Source organism: Jaculus jaculus, chromosome 3, assembly GCF_020740685.1.
Source record: "Jaculus jaculus isolate mJacJac1 chromosome 3, mJacJac1.mat.Y.cur, whole genome shotgun sequence".
Taxonomy (NCBI): domain Eukaryota; kingdom Metazoa; phylum Chordata; class Mammalia; order Rodentia; family Dipodidae; genus Jaculus; species Jaculus jaculus.
In genome coordinates this window covers 141,114,858-141,123,264 of record NC_059104.1, presented here as the reverse complement: position 1 = coordinate 141,123,264, position 8,407 = coordinate 141,114,858, and positions in this window count along the sequence as shown.

Sequence of the window (8,407 nt, the reverse complement as noted above, 5' to 3'; positions counted from 1 at the left end):
GTGTGCATCTGGCTTATGTGGGTCTGGGGGAATAAAACCTGGGTTCTTTGGCTTCACAGGTAAAGGTCTTAATTGCTAAGTCATCTCTCCAGCCCCTAAAGTAATGCTTTAAACAAAATACAAATAGTACAATTGATATATCAATAAGAAAACAAGGATACCAATTAAAATCATAAAAATTAGTACAAATAATCCCAAATAAGGCAAAAAAAGAAGTAAAAAAAGAAAGAAAATCAGTTATCAATACCAAGGTGACAGACTTAAGTCTATAAAATAATCATAATAATGTAAATTATGCAAATAGGCAACTAAAAATCAAAATGCCAGAATAAAGAAAGAAAGCAAGGTTCATTTACATGTCATGTATAATAAATAAAATATATAAGGACACAAAGAAAATTGAAGGAAAAAAAGACATAGGATAGCCATTATATTAATGAAGGAGAAGAAAGTTGGAAGACTGAATAATCTGGCTTTAAGATTTACTATAATACCGTAGTTAGCAAGATGTTGATCAGCTGCAAAATAATAGACTAATGGGTTATTAGAAAAGAAGTGGGAGCAGCTCACTCATGAAAATACACCTGACTGAACTTTGACAGTAGAGCAAAGACAAGGAGCAAGCAAAGCCTGTGAAAAAGAGTATTTATCAGTAGTGGGCAGATGTGTGCATGTAAGTGTGCAGTGGCGTGCTTGTGGAGGTCAGAGGAGTTGTCTGAGATCTTCCTCAGTAAAAGGCTTCACCAAGAAAAAGAAATAAGGCATAGAGTAGGAGAGCACAGAATAGGAGAACATACCTGACCAGGGATTACTGTTCAAAAAACACAGAGTCCTTCAAACTCAACAAGAAGAAAACAGCTTGATTTACAAATGGGCCATAACCCTTGGTTTCCCATCAGGAATAGATAGTAAGACCCTTTTGCTGAAGACTCCACATACTTGGACTGCAAGGCCACTGAGAAATCCTGTTGGATCTGAGCTAATAACCTCCTCCATGTAGACCAGCTGACAGAAAGCTAGAAGAAGCCATTCTGCATGCAGTTTAATGGGAGAGAGAGAAATCACCAGTGAAGATAATCAACAGAAGACACTGCAAAGCTTTATATTTTGCCAGTCAGGCCAAATAAGCCAATGAGTGCAATAGTGGCACATCTGTCATGATGGAGACCAACTGCTCTCTAATTGGACTGGAAGCCACTCCATGGGAGGGAATACATCCCTGATACTGAAAACCTACAAAAGGGGGAGTCATGAGCCCTAGGGTTATAACATCTGCTGCTGTCTGGCTAAATGTGTATACTATGCTCATGAAACTGCCAGTAAGCATTTCTCTTAAGGTTCATACCCATATATTAATGCTACTCTCACTTTTGATACAGAACCTTCTGTTTTCAGATGGCAGTGACCTTGGATGAGGCCTCATGGTGCTGAGAATAAGTGACAGAGGAGTGCTCAGCACTGCAATATCTCTATTACACCTTCCAAGGCTCAGGATCCATTGCAAAAGATGTGGCGGAAAGAATGTAAGAGCCAAAGGAGCATAGGACTCCTTATAACATTCTCCTCCAGACACAAAATAGCCTGGATATCCATGACTTCACAGTGCCTGACAATGCCTATACAAAACCATCATAATAGGAGGAAAAGATCATGACATCAAAATAAAAGAGAGACTGAGAAAGGCAAGGGATATGATGAGGAATGGAGTTTCAAAGGGGAAAGTGGGGGGAAGAGAGGGTATTACCATGTGATATTGTTTACAATCATGGAAGTTGCTAATAAAAAATAAATTAATCTTAAAAACCTTAAAAATTATATATATATAAAAATTGGTCATACAACTTTCACTGACCTGTCACTACAAAAGATAGCCATCAGCCACACACAAGTCTCTCCACATCATATGCCATAAGAGAAATGAAGACAATGAGACATCACTGAAACCTATTAGAATACCCCAATTCCAGAAAACTTGCATCTCTAAAAGATGGTAAGGATGAGAAGCAATGGGAATTTTGGGATGCTCTGTATGGAGGTTTAAAATGGAAGATGATTTGCTGACTTTTCAGAAAAACTAAATATGCTTCCACTAAATGATCCAGCAATAGCATTTAGTAAATGTTACTAACTACTACTTGATATTTACCAAATGGAGTTGAAACCCTATGCCAACATATACATGCACACCTGTGAACTACATGCTAGTAGCCACTCTATTTATAATTGACAAAATGTGGAATCAACCAAAACACCTTGTGAAAGATTCTGTAGTGTACCTGTTTTTTTTAAATTTTTTTATTTTTTTTTTTCCCTTGAGGTTTATACTCTGGGATCTTGGTCTATAGGGAAACTATGTGGAATCTGACAGAACTCTGAATAAGCAAACTAATGTGAGGTTTTTAGGTCCACTGAGATCATGTCTCCAGAAGCTTGGTGACCTTGACATGCTGTGTCCTATTTAATGATGCAATCTTTGCATCCCACAGCTGTTTCTACCATGATGTGATGAAGGTACAGGGGTCTTTTCCAGAGCAGTGCTGGTACAGCACCAGAACTTGCAAGACACTAAGGCTGTGTGTGGCTGATATTTAAGTTCATACTACCAAATGAAAGAATTCAATCAGTAAAAAGTAAGTATTACTCCCATTTGCCTTTTCAATGTTGCAATGACCCTAAAACTACTACAAAGAAAGACAAAATACTTAGAAATGAGTAAAAACTTAAAATTATTACTAATGATGAATAATTTCATGATTATTAGAGTGCAAATTCATCAAGAAGACTAAAAAATTTCAAATACATAATAACCCAACAATAGGACTTTAAAATCCATGAAGCAAAATTTGCTGGTACTACAAGGAAGATTCACAGATATTTTAGGAATTTTTAATAGTTTTCCCTCAATAACTGACAGAATAAACATACAAAAGTCAAAGGGACTATAGTACTCAACTGGTGACCAATCATAGACCACTTGTACTCAATAAATTACTCTTTTAATTTTTTTTTTAAGTCAAAGGGAAAGTCGAACACACTTACTCAGTAAGTTGACTTTCATACCTTTATGAAATAATTATTCCCAGTCATGGAACACATAGTCTTTTAATATTGCATACAAAATTTGCAAAGAGGTACCATAAACAAGTCACAACAATATAGAAGTGAGTCAAATTATGCCTAATATGTCCTCCAGGTATTTAGGATTAAACTAGGATGTAACTCTGAGAGATCTCTTAGAAATTTCTGAAGTTTGTAAACTAAGAGATGAATATCCATGTAGTGCAGACATCAAAGAAGAAACCAACAGAAAGAGTAGAAAGTAATTAGAATGGAAAAGCAAAAAAAAAAAAATTACATGAAAATGTACCAATTACTCTAAATTAGTACCAGGTAACATTTATAATATTAGCTAAATTTATTGAAAAGAACCAATGTCCCAAGTCACTGTTCTAAGTTTACCATTGAGAATCCAGAAGTGGCTACAGTTAACTAACACTGACCAGAAGAAATAAAACAACAAACATAAAAAGCATAGAAAACAAAAGTTATAAGAAAAAAATAAATGAACCATTGTAGGACATGAATTCTATTAAAAATCTAGTAAAACATGACCCTAGGAAAAAAATAGATAAGGTCAAAATTACTAATAGGACAGATAAATACTCAATAGATTGTATAAATACCAGTTAATCTCAAGATATTTTTATAAATACATATATCTATGGTAGAAAGTTCAGTAATGAGGATTAATTAGACAAATTCCTTGAAAAGCCACAAACTAAACAAATCATGGAGAAAGGAAGAGGTAATTTTCATACCTGGATTGATTAAGGAAATTTAAATTCTAGTTAACACATTTATTTTAAATAAGACTACCAGCCCAAATGACTCCACTAATAGCTTCTAATGCATATTTAAGGAAGAAACTAAACAACACACAGTGTTACATGAACTCTTCAGAGAGCAGGGTTTGCAAAGGGCCCCACAAGTTCCCAGTACCTTGTGTGGATACATCCTCCACCCCCTGGTTATGCAAACAAGTACTAATCTTGGAGCTACTATGAAAGAATGTAACTAATTTCACAAATCAATTAATGGATAGGTATGGGTGTGCCAGGAGTAATCATATAAAATCCTTAGAAGTGTGAGTTTTCTCTCACATTTGACAAAAGGGAAAATTTACCAACTGAAGTATAAATAGGATTCAAGGAAATGCTGATTGGCTTAAGGATGGAAGGGAGAGAGTAGGTAAGTATAACAGAAGACCCCAGGAGTGAGAGTGATCCTTAGGTAGCAAGAAAATATGGATCCACTCATAATACTGGATATGACTAGATGGTAATCCAGAATGAATAAGCTTAGCAGACAACTTTTCCCCAATGCTGAAGATGAAATTCCAGTATATCCAATATCTAGCTCTGGCATCATGGTTATGCATTGTTTCTTAGAAGATTCTACATGTTAAAATCAGTGTCACTGAGGCTAGAGAGATGACTCAGCCGTTACAATTAATAGGCCTGGTGATTTTTCTTGCCCTTTCCTGTTTGGAGAAGGACAGTGTCTGTAGAGAGAGCCAGGTTACTGATTCATAGGCAAGAGAAGCTGTCAGAGGACACTGAAGAGGACAGTGGTCACCTCCAAGCTTCATTGGTCTCTAGATATGTGGTGAAATACTAAAAAGAAAGGTCCAGTGATACTGTTAAAAACATTGATCATATCACATAGAAGTCATGTAGCTTCCACTATGGTGTCACAATAAAGCTCATCTGCCCCTTCATTGTGATTATAAGACTTTTGCAGACTAAGATTAGCTTTTAAAGTATGCTCATAATTAAAAAAAAAAATGACAGACCAACTCAGGCTAGGGGACTTTTACAAGATGCCTGATCAGGTCTCCTGAAAACTGTTCTAGGCATGAACAACAATTAATGGCAGATAAATTGTTGTAGACCAGAAGAGACTAGTGAGACACACAACTAAACACAAACCCAGCCCTGGCAAGGATCATAGAACATCTAAAGAGGACCATAAGGAAAGAAAAAAGGGCAATATTTAAATAAATGCTGGCATTTAATTAATAGCAAATACTAGTGTCTGTTTCTTAATAGTGACAAATACAGAAAGATTTTGTTTGTTTGTTTGTTTGTTTGTTTGAGGTAGGGTCTCACTCCAGCCCAGGCTGACCTGGAATTCACTAGGTAGTCTCAGGGTAGTTTTGACCTCATGGCGATCCTCCTATCTCTGCCTCCCAAGTGCTGGGATTAAAGGTGTGCGCCATGATGCCCGACTTTAGAAAGATATTTTAAGATGCTAACAAGGTGGGAACTTGGACAAAGGGCATACAAGAACTTGGTGCACTATTTAAGTAACATTTGTGTCAATCTGAAATTATTCTGATTTTTTTTATAAGAGCCATTTTAGGGATGGAGTGATGGGTCGGTGGATAAAGCATTGGCTACACATGCATAAGGACTTGAGTTCAGATTCTCAGCACCTGTGTCCATGCACTGAAGCTCACCCAGTAACCACGCTGGCGGGTTATGCTGGCGGGAGAGACAGGAGTCCTGGAGCATGCTGGACTGGCAGACTAGCTAAATTGACAAGCTGAATTCAAGTGAAGAGACCCTGCCTCAGTGAATGAAAAGTGAACCATAAACCTCTGGATGCCACATGCACACATATACATGCATGCATGTCTGCCACACACACATACATGCACAGACACACATGCACGTATATTTTTTTGAAAAGAATAAAACTGAAGTTAACATGTGATTGTATCGGGTGATAGATTAAAAGACATTATAAAAGCCATTTTAGCAGAATGAGGTGCTGCATGCCTTTAATCCCAGCACTCTGGAGGCAGAGGTAGGAGGAATGCAATGAGTTTGAGGCTACTCTGAGACTACATCATGAATTCCATATCAGCCTGGGCTAAAGTGAAACCCTATCTTGATAATCAACAACAAAAAAGTCATTTTAAAAACTCAAAAATTATTCTGAGAATGGATGTTTGTATTTTGTTGCAACTTCAATGCATAAACAGAAAACATACCTGGCAAGGATGATGCTTGAATGAATTGGAACAGAATGGAAGAAAACTATGTTCCAAATTCCATGAAGTTTTCTTCTGCAGCCAGAGTGTTCCCAAAGCTGAAAAGTTAAGTGTAACTAAGATAAATTTAAAATTCACATAAATGCACTATTAGCAAAATATAAGCCCTTATGTCTATGTGACATGTGGAGTTATATAAATGCAAATGCCAACTTTGATTTTTTTCTGTGTTACTTATGGGTAAGTTCATATTCATCCAAATACACAGCATGTAATTATTTCTTACTTATCTGTGATCATTAATGTTCATTGCTGACTTGACAAGAATCTAGACTCATTCTAGTTATGGCTAGAACTTTCTAGATTAGTTTAATTGAAGTGTGAGCAGTTCCATCCCATGGGCTGGGTTCCCTGGCTGAATAGGAAAAGCCCGCTGAGCACCAGCATTCCTCTCTTGTGGCTTGCACTGTGGGGGTCATGTGATTGGCTGCCCTGAGGTCCTGCTGCCATGACGTCCCACCGTGTTGGACTCTACCCTCCAGCTGTGAGCCGAAACCAACCCATAAATTGCTTTTGCCTGGTATTTTGCCATAGCAAGGAGAAAATGTCCCTAACATAACATTAGTCCTTATTATTACATTTTCATTTCTTTGTGAGTGAGAAACCTGTGGATGGAAAAGTAGTCTTTGGAATCATTAGGTATACACTGAAATAAATCCCAGCTCTCTACTTTACTAGTAGGGTAACTTTCAGCTGTGTGACATATTTCTGTTGGTGCTTTTTTTAATCATAAATTTAGGGTATATATACTTACCATTCCTTTAAGACCTGTACAGATACTGCATAACATTTAGCAGGGCATGCGGATATAGACACACAAAAATTGTTGCTATTTTTATTTGTTGAGGTAAAGAGAAAATGTCATATTTCTGTAGAAAACTATACTGTGTACACCCAGTGCAGGTTACCTTAACCTTATGTTTGAATTATTTCATAACAGCAAATCTTAGAGGGTAACAACATTGTGAAATAATTCTTGTCTATAAACAATAGATACACAAATTATTTTGTTTAGTGAAATCTTGCTTGACCACTAAAAATGACAATTTTCTATCACGATTAGTTTTTTGCTATTTCTGGTTTTCCCTGTTGGTCTGATTTGACTCATTTGTAGCTCCTTTTATCACAATGAGATTAAAGTCTCTGAAACATGTTCATGTTATATGCACATGATAGCCATAGTAACTTTTTTGTTTGGAAAATTATCCTTTTTACAAGGAATTTTATATGATCTTATTCGTTTTTGCATTCCATATGCTTATCTTCCTATTTTAATGAATGTTCACCAAGTAGCAGCAATAGTGAGTTTTAAATACGTAGACAACTAGAATGAAATCTTATAATCTGAGAAGTGGAAAAAACACTACTCTCCATGCTGAAACCATACATAGAGCTGTAGAAATGGGAATTTTCCAGTGCCATGTCAGCAATATTTTCCTGTGAGAGGAAGCTTTGGCCTTATATACATTAGGTCCTAGAACCCAGCAGTTTGTTCCTAACTCACTTAGGAGGAAATGCAATTATTTCATGGTTCCATAGCTGGAAGAGATCATTGCCATTTGCAGAATTCTAGGACGTGGTAAGAGGAGGTGGTTTGTCATTCAGAGAAGTCATCCTTCATGTGTACTTGCCCATTTCCCTCACTATACAAGAAGCTCATGCTGTCAGCATAAGTGCTGAAGACAACACTTTTTTTTTTTTCCATTCACATTGAAGGAGGTTCAATCTCATCATGTGCTGGTTGCATTCCTTGGAACTAAGGGCTATTTGCATAGGAAGTTGAGTCAAGCACAGAGTAACACTTGGTAGAAGGAACTCTTACAGTTACTGAGAAATTAAGTTATAACTCACTCCAAAGTCCTGAGGAAACGAAAGAATGCATAGAATCTAGTTTGTTGACTTCAAAAGACATAATCTTCTGTAAGTCACCTTCATTAATTATCACTGTGATTTTACCTGTCACACCGTTCATCTCACCCTGGAAAACTGAAGCCTTTAGGGATCATAACGTCTTCCAAAAGCAGCACGGTGAGCACACAGCCATGGGGCATGCCTCTTCCAAGTCCTAGGTGGATAGTGGCAATATGGCTTGCTGCTTCACATGGCCAACCTCAGAGCTCTAGGGAAATAGGACAAAAAAAAAAAAAGGCACAAAAGCAAAACAGAGGAACAAAAGGAAGGGGGGACTAGAGCCTTATCAGTATTACCAGAGGCCTCTGGGCATTTCCATGTTCATTAATTAATTATTTGCAAAGAGAGAGCCAGAGAAGAGAGAGACACAGAGAAAATAGC